The sequence below is a fragment of the Parasteatoda tepidariorum genome, chromosome X1 (genome assembly GCF_043381705.1).
Source record: "Parasteatoda tepidariorum isolate YZ-2023 chromosome X1, CAS_Ptep_4.0, whole genome shotgun sequence".
NCBI classification, from domain to species: Eukaryota; Metazoa; Arthropoda; class Arachnida; order Araneae; family Theridiidae; genus Parasteatoda; species Parasteatoda tepidariorum.
In genome coordinates this window covers 17,045,064-17,064,433 of record NC_092214.1, presented here as the reverse complement: position 1 = coordinate 17,064,433, position 19,370 = coordinate 17,045,064, and positions in this window count along the sequence as shown.

Below are 19,370 nucleotides of genomic sequence, written 5' to 3'. Positions count from 1 at the left end.
AACTAAGCATAATTTTAAACAGATTCTAACACTCCATATATGAGAATTAGTTGCAAACTAGAAAATATGGTCACACTATCAAAAACTTGGAGCAAAGCTTTCAAAGCTTGGACTAAAGCTTTCAAAGTTTAGTCCAAAGCTTCGAAATATCATTAGATAAATTTAGCGTTCTCACTGTACACGAGCATTTTGTTTCCTCTCATCTCTACTTTAATGGATTTATGCTGCCATTAAATTTATATTTTCAAGAGAAAAATATTTTACAATAATCCAAATAATTTGCATTAAAAATTCGTTCATAGCGGAAAAGTTCATTTTTTACAAAAAAATATCAATTTCATAGTGGATAAGCTTCCATTTTATATTAAAAATATTTCGTTTCACGATGGAAATTTTTGATTTCATGCTTAAGTATCCGTTTCCAAGTGAAAAGTTTCCATTTTATACTAAAAATATTTCGTTCACTCGTAAATAATTAAATTTTAATTAATTTGATTTTTTTTTTCTCAATTTCTGGAGAAATGCCCTTCAAACTAAGGAGGTGAAAATCCTGCATTGTATACTTTTTAAATTTCACAAAGGTAGTAAAGCAACCATAAACTTTTGCGATGTTTATCCAAGTGCATTAAACGTTTCGGTAATTTTGATCTTTACGATTCGCATCCAGAAAGATACCTGAAAAAATTAATAAATGAGTGTGGGAGCATATATTTTCATCATCATCGAAAGCACATCATCGAAATTGATTTTTGCCAATCCGGCACTAAAAACGTGTCACTGTTAAAAACGAGAGTGATTATATTATTGCGTGAAAATAAAAACTTGTTAGAATTGATCTATTCCAATTTAATCTTAAAAAAATTACTTTCCGATTCCTTACTATTATTTCAAAAATGAACAGAAATAAAGATTTAGCTTTATTACGCATTTAATAATTTTTCAAACTTATATGGATTTTTTATTAAATATTTAAAAATATTAGTATTTTTGAATAGGTAATTGAATGCTATACATTTAAAATTTACTTTTTTTTATTCGAACTTGCGAAAAGTGATTTGTATGATGCAAAAAAAAATTCTTTATTTATAAAATATGCAAAAACTTACAAACACCTCATGCTAAACTACTTCTGGAAATGCTGATTATAATTCATTTGAAGAAACAAAATTACCAAGAAGTTCTAGGATATCTCTTTTATACTGATTGAGTGATAACCTTGTATTTAACATTTTTCGAAAAAGAAATCGTCCAGAGCAATAAAAATCAATCATCAGTTTATTTGTGAAAATTAAATAAAGTTGAATAAAAACATTTTCCCCTTCTATCCACACCCCTCTGGTGGTTAAGTTTCGGGGAAAAAAAGTCTTTAAGAAGAGTATAGGAATTTGAATTTTGCCCTCAAAACTTACACGTCAAACTTATATATTAAGAACTAATATCAAGATTAAAAGAAAAGTAAAATGCAGTTTTTTTCCCTTCATAAAAATCAGACTGTATGAGAGCATAAAAAATGATTCATTTTCATCATAATTTTTTCCATGTAACGATTTTACTGATCTCAATCAATTAGAGTTTTTTTGTATCAATAAATATCTCATCATTAGTAATTATAAAAATAAATCTTTTAATCAGATAAACTTTTAAAAATTATCAAATGTTAATTTCTTATAGTTTTTCAAGCCTTTCAAAACGTATAAAATATAATGTACTTAATTTGAAGTTAATCTTTATTTCATAACTTCTCGAAAACTAATTATAATTCCCACAAAATAATCCACGAAAGAAGCAGGTTGAAATTGCAAAAAAGCGACGACTTATATTTCGTTTTCTTATTTCAATGTTATGCTAAGAAATAAAAAGTGTAAATAGCCTTTTATTCTAATTAGAATTTTTTTCTTCTTCTGTCAAGTAATTAATTTTTTCCCTCGGGGCTGAGTACATTAACGAATAGCTTAAAACTTGTTTTAGAATTAAGACAGGCGTAAAACATAGCCTATCTATGACTAGAAAAAATTTTACGATACATATGAATATTAATAACTGTACTCTTTTTTTCCCCTTCTGTCACTGATAAAAAAATTAACAACACGTTTTTGATACCTTTCAGAAACCTCTGAAAACAAATGTGTTTTTATTAAGATTTTAAGGCTGATATTGAATAATAAGATCGAACAAGAAACTTTTATTAATGGTTTTTAGTAAATATGCGCTATTCATTTAGCATTTCCGGTGTAAATAGTTTTTCAATAATTTTCTGAGCAAGTTATAACGTAATTGAATTGAAAAGTCATAAGTTAAATATGAAAAACTTATTACGCTATTTAAAAATAATCTTATGATATTAACTATACAAAAATTAGAGAGTGTGACTATAAAAGATAATAAAAAATAATGAAAAATAATAATAAGTAATATAAATAATAAAAGTAAAATGTAATTATAATAAAAATGCGAAATAAAAATTATGATCATAAGAAATAGCCTGATAAAAATAAGAAATAATTTAAAATTTACAACTTTAAAAAACATGCATTATAAATAAGTAATGAACTCCTTTAATTTTTGATTGTGTTTAAAAACATATTATAACTAAAAATGATTTTAAAATGTAATCATTTTTAGTTTCAAGGTTTCAAATTTCCATTATTATTTGTTTACATCAAACTAGATTTTTAGGACTAGAATTTAGATAACAATGGTTGTTTATCCCTCATTTAAAAAAAAAATTTGACTTTAAAATGCATTGAAAGATGAACAGAGCATGAAACAGATACTGTAATAATGAAATGCACGAGAATTTAATTACTGATTGAAAAATAAAATGATATTTATTCAATACTTTTAAAAAAATTTTTTGATTTTGATTAAATTAGATAGCTGTCTGTGTTTCAGAGAGGGCATTGGGAATAATTTTAAACCTTAATAGGGGGAATAATTTAATATTATGTGTATACTTTAAAATAGTTGTGAAAAAATCTCAATTTAGAAAGATATATCTGAAAAAAGAGATTTTGGTCCAAGCATCTGGTTTAAAGAGCTGGAATTAAGTAGAGCGCGCACTATCGGATAATTTTTTAATATCTCCAGGACGAAAACGTGTGACTAGAGGACGAAAAGAGACGAAAATATTCTACCTTCGGCTTCTCTTTGTTTATTATAATTGGAGTAAATCAATGCGAAAATTCTCAAATCAAAAATCTTAAAATATTGTTTCTTATTTTGCTGCATTTGGTTGTGCAGAAAAATTTCTTTCAAAGAGTACATTTGAGATAATTTTAAATCTTAAATGGAGGGATAGTATTTGGGGTCATGGGTATAGTTTATAATAGTAGTTGTAAAAAAAAAACACACACACACACAATTTAAAAGGAATTTTTTAAAAAAAAAAATTAGCTTTTGGTCTAAGCATCTTGTTTGTAGAGGTGGAATTAAGTAGAGCACGCACTGTCTGATAATTTTCATCCCCAGAATGAAAACACGTGACTGGAGAGCGAAATGAGAAGAATGAAATTATCATATATTTTTAAATTGAAATTGTCTTCTCTTTTTTAACTGAAATAGCACATAATAAAAACTGAGAATACTTACTGACTAGTATTGAAGCTGGTTAACCATATCGTAATTTTTAAATGAAATTGGAAAGCTTAAAAGAGTAAAATTGATTTTTTAAAAAGTTTTTCAAGGTTTCAAAAGTTTTTCAAAATTCTTTCCTTTTACATGTTTTCAAAAACTTCAAATGCTTGCAAAGATATCCATAATTTTACAAGACGAAGTACCATAGTAAATTTTACGTGTTAGATTAAAGTTTAAACGCTTTTTTATTAACTTTAATATCGATAAACCAACAAAAATAATTATACAGGGCTGTTACAAAGTAATTTCAGATATTTCTAAAAACTTCTGAATCATACTGTAATAAGATTTATCGAAAGATACATTTTTATTATTTTTCAAACCCTTAAAAAATTAAAATTTTTCTTAAATTTGTAAAGTTTATACGTATTAAAAAATAGAATTCTAAAGTAAATGGGAATAAAAAAGAGCTGCATCACCTCAAACTTTTAAAAAAAAATCCACTTTACTCTTTTATACTGTAAAAAATTTCTGAAACTAATTTTGATTCGACAAAAATCTTTTCGAAAATCAACTTCATTTAATATCATGTTTCCGATCAATTGAGAAACATTTATTTTATTTTCAGAAGTTACAAACTGACTCGTATTGAGACCGATTCAGTTTCAGAGTGAAGAATGGCTTTCACTACAACTATTAAATTCCAATTCACTAGTATATAAGACACTTTAATGATTCTATTGGGGGTGGGGGAGTAATGTAGCGTAACTACCATTACAATTTAATTCCATTTCCATCCACTGGTACATGAAACATGTTAACTCGATTCTGTTACAGGAGGTTACCTTTAATAGATGACGGTTAACATCGTCGGTAGCCTAGCCCCACAGGAGTGACTCGCTGATGTGATCTGAACACACCTAGTTCGATTTATGGTTTGCTGTGACTTGCTATTTGTGACTGCGGCATTGTTCTCCTCATGCTGTTGCTACTGACCGCACACAACGGGGACCTGTACACACTAGACTGCTAATTGCAACACAGGAGCGACCACGCCTACAACCGTGATTCTAATACAGATCTCACGACCAGCACTCAAAGCCCGGTGAGCTTAATACAGCTCTCCCGGGCTCTCGTAAAGCAGCTATTATAAACTAGTAGAGTGCATTCATCGAATTCTATCACAGATAAAATTCCAGCGGGGGAGCAATGTAGCGCAGCTATCACTATAGCTATTAAATTCCAATTCACCAGTATACAATGACGGTTGACATTGTTGATAGTCTTACCCTAGAAGAGGTTTCTAAAATATTAAGAAATATTTTTGAAATTTTATGCACCGTAGTTGCCCAATATATTCAGAAACTTTTCGGGATTTTTTTTCGTACAGTGTAAGTTTTCCAATTTTATTTAAAGTTCACACTTTTCGACGATAAAGTTAACCAATTTCAATACCACTAGACAGCTAGTATTCTCATTTTTTTCATGTATTATTTCAATTAAAAAAAAGAAGTAGATTTCAATTTAAAAACATGTGACAATTTGATGAAAGAACTTATTATTAAGTGTCAAAAAAAACTTTGCAGTGTTTATAGCATAGTTTTGTAATAAATAATCCAAAGAAAACTGCGGAAAGTGAAATTATTGAAAAATTCATTCTTTCAAAAGAGAGAAAAAAAAATGCAACGTAAATAAACGAAGAAGGAACGAAGCAACTTTGCCTACAACATTTTCGCATTATACTTTAAAAAAATTATGTATTAATAAAGAATAATTCTATATAATCATTCCTTTATGGTTAAATTTTCTTCTTATTCATTTATATTTACTTCGCAGATAATTTAAAATTCACAAATTTAGAATGAATAACATGGAATACTCGGGATTCATATGACGATTTAAGGAAAAGAAGAATATTCTTGAAAAGTTTATTTATGTAGTAAATAAAACAATTATAATTGCAAAAAGTGATAAATTAACTTACCTATGAAATGTATAAGAGCCTCCTTTAACAAATTTTTCTGCACAACCAAATACAGCAAAATACGAAACAATATTTTAAGGTTTTTGATTTGACAATTATCGCATTGATTTTCTCCAATTAAAGTAAACGAAGAGAAACGGAAGGTAGAATATTTTCGTTTCATTTCGTCCTCTAGTCACATGTTTTCTTCCAGGGGATATAACATTATCCGGTAACGTGCGCTCTGCTTAATTCCAGCTTTTTAAACCAGATGCTTGGACTAAAATCATTTTTTTTAGATATATCTTTTTGAATTGTGATTCTTTTACAACTATTTTAAAATAAACACATAATATTAAATTATTCCCCCGATTAAGGTTTAAAATTATTCCCAATGACCACTCTGAAAAACAAACAACAGGCTAATTTTATCAGAATCAAACTAAATTTTTAAAAGCATTGAATAAAAATTATTTTATTTTTTTAATCAGTAATTAAATACTCGTGGCATTTCCCTTTCACAGTATCTGTATTATACTCTGTTTATTTTTCAATGCATTTCAAAGTCAAATATTTTTTTAGATGAAGGATAAACAACCATTGTTATCTAAACTCTAGGACTAAAAATCTAGTTTGCTCAAACAAACAATAATGAAAGTTTGAAATCTTGAAACTGGAAATGATTCATATTTTAAAATAATTTAAAATCTAGCAGTCTTGTCGAAAAATGATCCAATATTTTACTGTTCCACTGATTTTAAGCCTCCTGAAGTCTCCTCCATTGCCCTTTGTTAGTACAAAACGCGAATTTACCAGAGCAGAGAACTCATCTCAACTTCTTTCCCTGCTAAAATCACCGAGAAAAAAAGCAAGAAACACCAGGGAGTTTGATGACGAAGAGAGATGGGAAAATATAACAGATTCTGCCATCTTGTAGTTAGTGTGAATGATTAAAGTTTCAAATGTAAGTTCGTTGAAACATTTGATGGACTACAGTTAGCATGTATAGATTCTAGTTAATTGTGTAAAATTACAAATCAGATTCTATAACATAGGACTGCTTCAAAAGTGTAGTATCCATTTTTAAACTTCAAATTTAGAATATACTACATTGATGTTTGGCGTCGATAACGTTTCCTTTGATTTTGATATTGTTTCTGATTTTTATCATTTTGAGACTCCTGAATAACATTTGTTGTTGTTGTTGACGTATGCTTGTTTTAGGCAGAGGGGGTGCGATTATTCTTGCTTTTCCAGTGGCGCCATCTATGGCCAAGAATTCGACTTCTGCCACACTGCACGTCACACCCGTTTATAGGGCAAACCCACTCATGCATCCATTCATTCATCCACAAATTGTAATTTTGACCTGAATCAGAGAACGATCGATCTCCAATCTAGTACCCTCAGAGGTATTGATTTGTTATGGGAACAGTGAGGACTTTTGCGACTCGACAGATTTAACGTGCATCAGTCTCTTTACTACACGGGGAGTCTTCGGCCGGCGGGGTTCGAGTCCAAGAACTCTCGGACATGGGCCCAGCTCCCAACTGACCAGTCTATTCCGGCCCTACATTTGTTTTATGACAAGCATTTTCGGCAAATACAAAAATAATGCATACAANTTAACTCGACTCTATGTTGGGGTACCTTTTCATAGATGAAGGTTGACATGGTCTAATACTCCTCTCCCCACATTGGGCAATCGTCGGCGAGATATGCTTTTTTATTTTATGTAACCTTCAATTATTTAATTTTAATTACATTAAAATGTAATATTTTGGATTAATTATTATTTCATGTCTACTGCATAAATGACAGGATTGGACTTCGTGTTCGGGTCTGAACCTGTATATCCATTTTTAAACTTCAAATTTAGAATATACTACATTGATGTTTGGCGTCGATAACGCTTCCTTTGATTTTGATATTGTTTCTGATTTTTATAATTTTGAGACTCCTGAATAACATTTGTTGTTGTTGTTGTTGACGTATGCTTGTTTTAGGCAGAGGGGGTGCGATTATTCTTGTTTTTCCAGTGGCGCCATCTATGGCCAAGAATTCGACTTCTGCCACACTGTACGTCACACCCGTTTATAGGGCAAACCCATTCATACATCCATTCATTCATCCACAAATCGTAATTTTGACCTGAATCAGAGAACGATCGATCTCCAATCTAGTACCTCTAATCTAGTATTGATTTGTTATGGGAACATTGAGGACTTTTGCGACTCGACAGATTTAACGTGCATCAGTCACTTTACTACACAGGGAGTCTTCGGCCGGCGGGGTTCGAGCCCAAGAACTCTCGGACATGGGCCCAGCTCCCAACCGACCAGTCTATTCCGGCCCTACATTTGTTTTATGACAAGTATTTTCGGCAAATACAAAAATAATGCATACAAGTGGCTTATAAAAACGCAGTACTTTGGATCACCGTTCTTAGAAATTTTAGCCATTTTTATAAATCAGAATATTTCAATCACTTAAATGAATGAAAACAGTAATTCAATCTTGATTTCCCAGTCTAAATTCGTTATGAATATTTGAATTTAAATACTCTTAAACAGTATTTTTTACTCAATCATAATGAACTCTTTAAAAAAATCTCTGTCCTCTATTTTTCGGATTTTCAAAGTATAGGAGTAGTGGCATATTGAAACATAGAGTCCCAATAGTTAAGGCAAGAGAGAGGTCAAAAGTTATGACCTATCGTCTTTGTATTAATTTCAAATTTTGCATATTTCGTTTTATCGTCAGAACTACTTAGCGAATGAAAATATTTTGCGCATAATAGTAAAACATGTCATTTCATGCCACAGATAATTTCAAGATCATTTATTAATATAGTTAACCCATTTGAAAATAGCAGTAAAATATTTCATTGGTATACAGATTTATACATAAAAATAGCTAACCGTCTTTCAGGATTACTTAGAATTCTCATCAATTTTAGACTTCTGTCTTTATTAATCAGAGACTAATTAGTTTTTGTAAAATATGGGTCAACAATTGAACTCTATGATAAAATATATAAAAGTTTTCTAAAATGGCAAAAATGGCTTATGTTATTTGGTGATAAAAAAGACTAAACAAACATATGTACAGTGCGCAACGAAACAAACAGACCACCCTGAATAACTTTTGACCAAATGATCGGATCTTCGCGTTCTTGTATTCAGTCTTAATGGTTCGAGAGGGTGACCTTACATAGGCTAATTGATAACTGCAGACGATACTTTCATTTACAGAATCGAAAACAAAAAAGTACTTTCTCTGAAAAACTTACCTTTTTTTTAGAAGGATTCGGATTTCTGACCTCCAAAATATAGAGGTAGCCGCAATCTGGTAAATATCGTTCTAATAGTTCGATCAGGAGTGCGGTCCAATTCCTGGACCCTTAATGTTAATTTTACTTTTTGCTTTTTTTGCAGTATATCGAGAAAGTTTTAAGCCAACTGAAAAATTTTTGCACACAAATATATACTCGTTCAGCCACAGATAAATCCCTGCAAAACTTAAAATTTTCGTGAGTATTTATTATTTCATTTAATAGTAGTCGAAAAACTTTGAATTGTAATGTGTATAGTTTCGGTATGTTTATTCAGAGAAAGCACGTTTCTGTGCCTGATTACGTAACTTAAAATATTGTCTACATTAATTAGTTGATTTGAAGTCCCCCCTCGAACCATTAAGATTCAGTCCTAGAACGTAAAGATCCGATCATTAGATTAAAAGTTACTCCGGGTGGTTTGTTTTTTATATTGCGCTCCGTACATGTAATGCTCAGAACATTTTTTTAGTACAAGTGAAAACGTAAATAACAATTTTTCCCTACTTTTTATTTTAGGAAGTTTAAATAGTAATTCAAAGCAAAAAACAAAAATTTCAATGTGTTTATCTTCATAGTTTATGTGACTAGAAATGTAGCAACAAAAAATTAAACTGTTTTGAGCGTTAAAGGTGAAATAGATTTTAAAAACAGAATAAGCTTGTTATCTTTTGTGTATTTTATAGAAGGTGATATTGGGACAAACGGAATATTTATATGATTGTAGGGTACAACAAGTAGACCATTGTAAGAGCCGGAAGCAAAGGGTTAAAAACATCGTGTAGCAAAATATATTTTTATTGGTTTTATAATAAGTATCTTTTTATGAATAAATACGTAAGCTTTTTTGATCACCTGTTAAATTTTTGTTTATCAATATATTTCTCAGCTTCAAAATTTCCAAAGTTAATGAATTTGAAGATTGCATAATTTTTTTTAAAAAATATATTCGCAAACTACATGATTTAGTGCGTGAAAAAAAATATGTTAAAAAAATATAAGAACTTCCATTAAAAACAAAATCAAATAACAAAATATAGAATGATGAATTTTAATAAATAACAATTGTAAGTTTTTAGTCAAGAGTTTGTTTTAATGTAAATAATGAAACATATTAATTTTTTTAGTTTTCATGCATTTGTTAATATTAATATTTATTTTTTTTACTACAAAATTTTAAATTAAACCAAGATGAAGACGGTGTTTAAAACGAAACAAATATCTCAATTTCAAACTATTATTTTAAATTAAAAGTGAGTTCAATGATTATTTTTAGTAACTAAAATCCAAACTAAGAAACATTTAAAACTTTATGTGTAAATAAGAAAAGGAAAACTCTTATAGTTCTCTTTGACAATTTCCTTTCTCTTTGCTAGATATAAAGAAGCCGCTTTAAAATGTGTGTTATGTTTTGACAAATTTTATTTCCTTTTAGAAAATGAGAAAAATAATCAATGAATACTGCTCCTGATTTCTCTCCTTTGCTTGTTTATTTCGTGAATTGCGTAAACAAATGCTACTTAAGAATCGCGCTTTTAAAACTGAAAAGCCGAAAAGCGTAAGTAATTTGCCAAGAAAATTCAATTCGGAATTTTCTAGATAAAAGTACTTTAAAATTGCATTAAAATTTTCTCCTAAGGAAAAGAGTTCCGTTGAATTGTTATATTTCTGATACTGAATAACTAACTCAGTCTTCCTCTCAACCAATCATGGAGGAGGAGGACACAAAAAATATCTCTGACTTCGTTTGATGGCTGTATCGGCAATCAAGCAACTAATGAGAGAACTGACTCAAAACGCGGATTGCATGAAAGGGAATGGCTGATTCAGGATTTTTCTACTATCTCTTTTCAAATCTGGTATGGCATACCTGATGGAAACTTGTTTTCAATTCTTTTTCTTTTGCACATGCTAACTTCTTTATTTTTTGTTTCATAAAATGCACTTTTAGCAAGTTTTTGCTTAAAAGTTTTATTAATATGGAAATGTTTACAACTTATTTATAAACCCTTAATGAGTTTAAAGTGCTTAAGTTTCCAAATAATATTATTTATTCTTTTAATTTCATTTCTCAATCTGTAATTTTATTGGAATAGAATAGAAAAGGCTTGTTATCCACTTTTAACCAAACTTTGTTTCTAAAGGATGGTATACAATAAAAAAAATAATAAAAAGTCAATTTTTCAAAACCACGTGGTTTAATATATCATAAAATAACAACAATCAGAATGGGAATTTCATAATTAGTAATTGAATGGGTCCCTTTGCTCCACAGCAACTATATTTCTTTTAACCCCAATTTTCTAACAGCAATAAAATTTCTTTCTGTAAAGTTTGTTGGACAAAAGTAATTTCTTAAAAATTATTTAAGTCAGTAATTTTAAATTTATATATTTCGTTAAACAAAATGGAATTAGTTTCGTTAATTATGTACCAATATTTTCTGTTTAATTCAGTAGAATTTGTTAAATTTTTAACGTGGTATTATTTTCACTTAAATAAATTTTTTTAATGGAGGAGGAGAGTTAATTTTTTAAAATCAATTATATCAATGGTAAATTAAGGTGGCATTTAAATCTTTATTCATTTATTTCAATAACTATGTTCTTCATATCTCTAAACTGTTTGGAGTTCACCATCAGTTTAGCAAAATGCAAAATTACTAAGCAAAAATGGATTATTTTTAATTATTTTAACTTTCCAAAAAATTATAGAAGTTATATACCAATATCAAAAAGTCTGTGAGTATGCATTATAAGCGATGTTCGTTTTTAAAATATTGAAAATTTCTAAATTTAAGGAATTAAATGCCGTGTATTATATGAAGAATATAAACGAAAATTTTCGGAATTCTTATACTGATTTGAAGGGGAAAAACTAGTTCAAATAAAAATAAGAGTTTAAAGTGTTTTGGAAATAAGTCTTAAAGTTTATGTTGTTCAAAAAAGTTATTGTTCACACAAAATTTCACAGAAAGTTTCTGTATGTACAGGTAACATTTGTGCGTGTAGAAAAAAAACAGTAACATGTAGTTTTTTCTCAGTAATGCACCCACAGTAAAATTTAAATGCTGCAGTTCCCTTTAATAGGCATTGATGGAAAAAATTACTCTATTTTTTCTAGTAGGTATAGACATTTCCTGTCATTCCAAGTAATATAGCAGACATTGTCAGCAATATTATTAGATAATTTTTTCGCAAACAGAAAATTTCAGACAAGCATTGCCACTTGAATTTTTTGTACGGGCACAAAAATAAATATAAGACATGGAACCTTACTGTTAGGTTCTTGAAGCTTCGACAGATTTTTGTAAATTAATATATACATATATAAAGGGTATCTATATTATATCTGGAAATGATATCTTGATCATGAGCCAGGATGTTAAAAGACAATTCAGCAGTTTTTCTCTTTTACCAATGATGTTTATTTTTATTGATAATTTTGCAGAGGATAATTAAGGAATTTTAAGGCTTAATTTGTATTTAGTATTATAGCAATTTTGTAAAATAATGCCTAGCAACATCAATTTCGAAATATTCTATCGTTAGAAGAAAGGTATGTTTATTCAGAGAAAGTACGTTTTTGTGTCTGATTTTGAAACTTGAAATAATGTCTGAACTTATTAATTTACACATCTGAGGTCACCTCATAGAGCCATTGAGATTTAGTATCAGCACGTGAAGATCCCGATTATTAGATCAAAAGTTATTCAAAGTAATCCGTTTTTCTCTCTTTTTTTTGCATACTGTACATTATATTTATTTATCAGGAGCTGATACTTGACTTCTACTTTGTCGCGATAATTTTTGGTGTTTTTGGAGATTCACATAGTATTTATATCAGACTTTTTACCTGAAGGGAAGGGGGAGGAACGAAGAATTCGAATAGTGAAGTGAATCACTTGATTGGAATCATTGCTCCAAATCTCGTTATTTGTATCACATAATTCGAATCAGTGATCTGAAACAATGATTCGGATAATTTGATTTGACTAGTGGTTCGAATCGCGTGATTTCAATCAATGATTTCAATCATTTGATTTGAATAGTGACTTGAATGACTTGAATTGAAACTCTAAACTGAATTGTTTGATTTGATTCACTGAACAGAATCACATGATTTGAATCAGTGATGATTATGGAGATTAATGACTCCTCAATTTTGTACATGATCCTGGGGGTTTGCGTTACAGGGAAAAGAAAGCAATGGAAACCTCCCTGGATCACTTCATTGGGAGATGAGAGCTCTAATTCTAGATAAGCTGCTGGTTTAGATATTTTATTTTATATCCGTCGTTGAACAGCCGATCCAATTTTTAAGTTTACGACTACTAATGTTCAACTCCGTAGCGTAATTTTGAAATAATTTTGATTCCTCCGTAATTTTGAAATCAATCCAGAAAACAAGGGAACTCCTGGATCAAGTATTGGGAGAAATTTTGCCAATATTCGTAGCCAATAATAAGTATTTTGCCAATAATGCTCCAATATTCGTAGAAAGTTAGACTAGAATATGACTTTTTTCGCTTAAAAAATATACAAAAAAAGCAAAAAACGATCAACATGCGTCAAGCGCTCAGAAACAGACTCCCATTTTCCAGACTTGCCAGATCTAAATGAGAAACAACAAATGTGATTTAAAATCTATAACGTAAAATTACCAATGAAATATAGAAAACTATAGGTGAAAACAAAACTAGAAAAACCACAGAAGTCGAGAGAGAAAAGATTGGAAATCAGGGTAAAATGCATTTCAACATGTTACGAAGTGGTAATGAGAAACTAATGCTGTTAGGAAAGCTTTGTTTTGAATAAAACAAGATTCAGTCTTTTTTCTTAAGATATGTCAGTTATAAGGAATAATTAATTGCTGCACATTGTTGAAATCTTAATCCAATTCCGATAATGCCAAAATGATTTCAATCCCATTCTCATCAACTCATCTTGATGTCCCTGAATCTTGTTTTATACGTACCTTGTTAGAGACACCACCTAACATCTTTTTAACGCATAGAAATGCCCTGATTTACCTCTCTCAGCCACTGTAGTTTTTCATGTTCTATTTTTCATCTCTCTCGGCTATTGTTCTTTTTTCTAATTTTGTTTTTCACCTTTAGTTTTTACGTTTTATTTTTCAAATACTTTTGTTTCTTCCAAATCACGTTATGAAAATCCTGAAAAGAGGAGCCTGTGTTTTTTCAAGCGCTTAAAACATGTCGACTGCTGTTTCCTTTTTGTATATTTTTGAAGAAAAAGAAGTTTTTAATCAGTTAATATCTTATAGATTGAATTCTTCGGATAATTTATTTAGTTTAATACTAAAATAAGTTAACATTGAATAAGCAAGCCGGTTTGCGAAGATATTCGAAGGGCAAAAGCAATTAAGGGGGTTGGTGAGGACAATGAGCAGGGTCTTATCTTAATTACTGTAATTCTCCATCTAATCTTAATTTTATGCGCTCTATACGCGTCAAAATAAAAATAATAAAACAAGTATATTTTTAAGTCATTTTTATAGAGGAATCCTATTTATATAACTTTTATCAATTTCATTGTCAAAACATTAGCTGATTCGAATCAATGATTCAAATAACCAAAGTGAACTGATTCTACTTATTCGAATCACTTGGGTCATTCGTTTCACTCAACTCTAATCATAACTTACACGTTAGGATATCATGTATTGTCGAAAAGGTATTTACACAGTGATTAAGGGAAGGAAAAAGTTGACAAATACGTTTTAAGACTCATTTTAGCTGGAAGGAGCACTTTGGTCGACGGTGCAATACATATTTGGCAACAATTGAGACAATAAAGCTCACTTTTTCTTATATTGGTTACTTTAAGTTGTGTTTAATTCAAATTAAGTGTAACACTAATAATTTGTAATCAAGTATTTTAATAACAATTATACTTGTTCTCTTTTAATATTAATACTTTTACGTGTGATTAAAAATTATTTTAATTATCAGAACGCCTACTTTTCTTTTGAATTCTTTTATTTTCTGTAGATATAAAAGCCTCGTTTAGATTTTGGCGAGAATAGTGCTCCGTCATTTTGGCATTGGCTCTAACTTTTAAAATAGCCCCAAGCTCGTTCCATCAACTAAAACTTTACCAATAATAACACCACATGATTGAAAATATATATAATAATAAGCAATAAATAAATAACTTTTCAATGAAATGTAATTAAATATTTAAATTTGTTGTAAATTTTAATGTATCCTAAATACATTTTAATGATTGCCTCTGTTAAGTATTGCATACGAAAATGCAAGAAAGAAGGCATAATTTGTTTACAATACTAATTTATCTTTAATCTGTGTTCTGAACTAACAGTAAAAATAAAAATTACAAAAATATGCATAAAAACACAACACTTACGTTATTTTATAATAAGCTTTTCGTTGACATAGCTACACAAAATGCCGATTTAGGGAAACGGAAATTTTACTTTATTTCAAAGCACAGTGATAGCTAGATTTGTTAATCACATTGTTATTGACATCAGAAGAATTATTTTACCCTTTACAATAATCAACGTTAGCATTTTAACTACAGCGTTGTTTTTCTGACATTTTTAAAGAAACGCCAGTCAAAATATGTACCCCCGGGAAGTAAAGAAAAAAAAAGAAGAAAAAAAACGGATCAACTAACTAATCGAACAGGCTAAACAACAATTTCAAAGGCATGTGCTGAATCAAGATTGTCATGTTAAAAACATCGTCCATACAAAACAGAAATATTTATGGTACAAGAAATAATTAAAAGGTTTCTTACCTGGCAATGAATAAATGTTGAATCTAACTTTCACGCTTCTCTGCTTCGATAGATTCGTTCCTTGTTTGACACTTGCCGGTCGTCCGCAAATAATAAATCAAACTCAGTTACGTTACAGTTACATCAGGTTGAACCACAAATATGGTGAAATCTCTTTTAACTCCGGGTCATTTTTTATTGAGCAAAAATCTTCGTAAAATCAGCATGCGGCTCTCTACTAGTGTTTTCTTTCATGAGTTTTTTTTTAAAAACCTTTATCTATTTTTTTTTTAAACAGAGTGCAATAACATTTCATTTATGTTCAAAAAAAATAATAATAAATAAATAAATCACTCTATCACTGTTGATAAAAAGGTTATCCTGAAGCAGACGGAAATAATTCAGAATCATTTACAAATTAATTTATTTTTAACTATTTTAAAAATTTGATTAAAAGTTTCTCAAATGATATACCAATTTACTTAAATTTTGAACTTGCCGAAAATTAACAAACTCAAAGATATTTTCAGATTATGAAACAAAGCAAAGAAATTGTTTTGAAGAATTTTAAAAACTCCTCGATTTGTTTAAATGAAATAACTAATTCCTAATTGATCAAAACTAGAGAACTGTTTTTAATTGAATGCTTAATTATAAAAATATTAGTATACATGTTACCAAAAATTGCATACAGAACGTATTGAAGCGTGTTTATTATACATCACTTATTGGAAGTAGGGTACAGAGCTTGTTAATTTAAGTCATCATAATTATTATTATTTTCTTAGGAAATTTTTCTTACATGTATTAAGTTGTTGCTGTTGTTTTTGTTACTTTACGTCGCACTAGAGCTGCACAATGGGCTATTGGCGACGGTCTGGGAAACATCCCGGAGGATGATCCGAAGACATGCCATCGCAATTTTGATCCTCTGCGGAAAGGATGGCACCCCCGCTTCGGTACCCCGACGACCTGCGCGCGAAGTCGAGCACTTTACGGTAGCACAGTTTAACGAGGACCAATACCGCACACCCTCGGTCCCTGCGCAGACTGATCCAAGTGGTCACCCACCCGCACACTGACCGTAGCCAGTGATGCTTGACTTCGGTGATCTGCTGGGAACCGTGTCTTAACGATCAGTCCACTACGGGACCTTACATGTATTAAGAAATGAACTCTTATTACAAAAAACTGTAATCGAAAATATTGATAATAATCTAAAGACAAAGATGTAAAATCGAAACTATCGAAGTCAAATCGAAACTATCGATATCAAATCGAAAGTTTATTAAAAAAAGTAGAATTGGTGTAAGCGAATCATAAACTCAATCGAGTAGAAAACAACGATAAGATGTCAAATTGAAACTATCAACTTCTGTAACTATTCCGAATGTAATAAAAGGCTTCTTGATTAAAAATATTTCACAACTTGAAAAAAATATTGTAATTTAAAAAATAAAAACATTTACCTTAAATATAAAGTATTAAATTGTAGGTATCTTTGCATTGTTGATTTGCATCCTTGATTTTCATTTAAAATGGCGTACATGCAATATTAAGATAACGTCTTTCGTTAGACCAAACAGAAATCAACGCATACAGTAAATTTTTTATGGCAATTATATTCTGTTTGAAAACAGTTAATTGTTTAAATAAACTGCATTTTCTACAATACTATATCAAAAGACGTTTTTTAACGTTTTTTCTATACTACAACGTTTTTTAACAGTCTAATGAAGTTAGAAAACATTTATAACTCTCCTATTATTTCACATTTATTTTTTGCAGTGTATACTTATTGGATATCTTCGGATTTCAACAAAATTATTTGATATCAATAAGAACAATTAGCTACTTGTAACATAACAAGAGCGCTCAAGTGCTCCTGTTTATTAAAAAAAAATTATTGATTAAAAAATAATTTCTGGGAAAATTCCTTTTATGAGCTTCTCTTTCTCTCTCTCTCTTTACATATATATATACGTATATATATATATATATATATATANTATATTATAAAGTTATTGAATAATGAAAGCAGAGAAGAAAAAAAATTCTTTTAAAAAAATAATAAATCCAGAAGAAAAGGATATAACCTCTTCATCAGCTCACACGGTTATATCAGCAAAAAGGAGTGCTTTCTAAAATTGCATCAATATAACTAAAGCAAAATATATCAATACAACAGTGTGAGGAGCACGAAAAATTTTTTTTAAAGCAAAATAGAATCGAACACATTAAGTAATAAATATCACGTAAAAAATGGAAAGTAAAGCGTAAAGAAAAAACAGAACAAAACATGAAACGAATTCTACAAATCGAGTAGGGAATTCATATGAAATTATATGAACGGGAAAATTTTCAAGAATGATTTAAATTATTTTCGCTATCAGATTGCCAGATTACAAAATATGAAAACGGAAACGCAAATTGAGGTAAAAAAGTAAACAGAGGGATTTTGTTTTATGAGGCTTTCTTACTGTGCAGTACTGAAACGCGTTTGATTTGTTAGTTACCAAGGGTGAGCCCAAAAATAAATGTGCACAAGGTAATATGATACAGAATAATTTAAAGAAGTTTACGATTAATAAGGTTGATATTTAATTATACAATTTTAATAATTTTAGAACATTAGCTTTTACTTAAGGGGGAGAGAGACAGAAAGAAACACAAATTGCCTGTTTTGCAGGTAATTTCAGTCATGGATTTGTACTTGGTAAAAATTATATATTAACAAAGAAGTTTTTAGTAAATTTATTTACAATATAATGTAAACTGTCAACTTCATGTACACTGTCAACTTATTCGAATCAGTTGATTTTATAGGAATAAATTTAAATTATGAGTTATTGTTTCTTAAATTTCAGTTACTTTGATTTCAACAGTGATGCTATGTCATGAATAGTTAAGAAAACTTTGTGAAACCTTAGGGATTTTTACGCAATCGTTACTAAAGATTTGAGATTTTCCATTCAAAGAATTTAATAAAATCGCATAAAAAACAAACATAATGGAAATGAATTTCCTTTGCAGTTTTTCTTAAAAATTACCATAATTAAAAATATGTGTAGCATTCAGCAACTTATAAAATATAATTATGCGAAAGATATGATAAATATATTTATTTGCTTGAAGGAATACTAACGTTTTAATACCTAGTTTATCTGTCCACATTAGGTAAAAAGAAAAATATTACCAAGTAAGAAAACTGTAGTTAGAATCTAAGGTGAATAATGTTTTGGATTTTGAACGAAACACGTGATTCATGATTGATTCGGTAAGTCATGTTATTCGAATCATACGATTTGAATTAAGATTCAAATCACTGATCTAAATCACTTCATTCAAACTACTGATCCGAATCGCATGATTTGAATCAGTGATCTGAATTACTCGAAACTTTAGAATCAGTGATTTGAATAGCTTGTTTGGAGTTATTGATCAAAACAATTTGCTTCGAATAACTGATCAGAATCGCTTGATCCCAATGATTGATCGGAATCCCTTAATTTAAATCAAGGGACTCGTATCAGTGATTCGAATCATGTAATTCTGCTTAGTGATTTGAATATAAGTCATTTGGTTCAGTTGTTCGAATTCAGCAATTCGAATCAGTGATTTGATAAAATGATTCTAATCAGTGGTCAAATCCTTATTAAAATCAATAGATTGAGAACACTGATTCAAATTATGCGCTTTTGAACGGTATATATATATATATATATATGTGGTAATG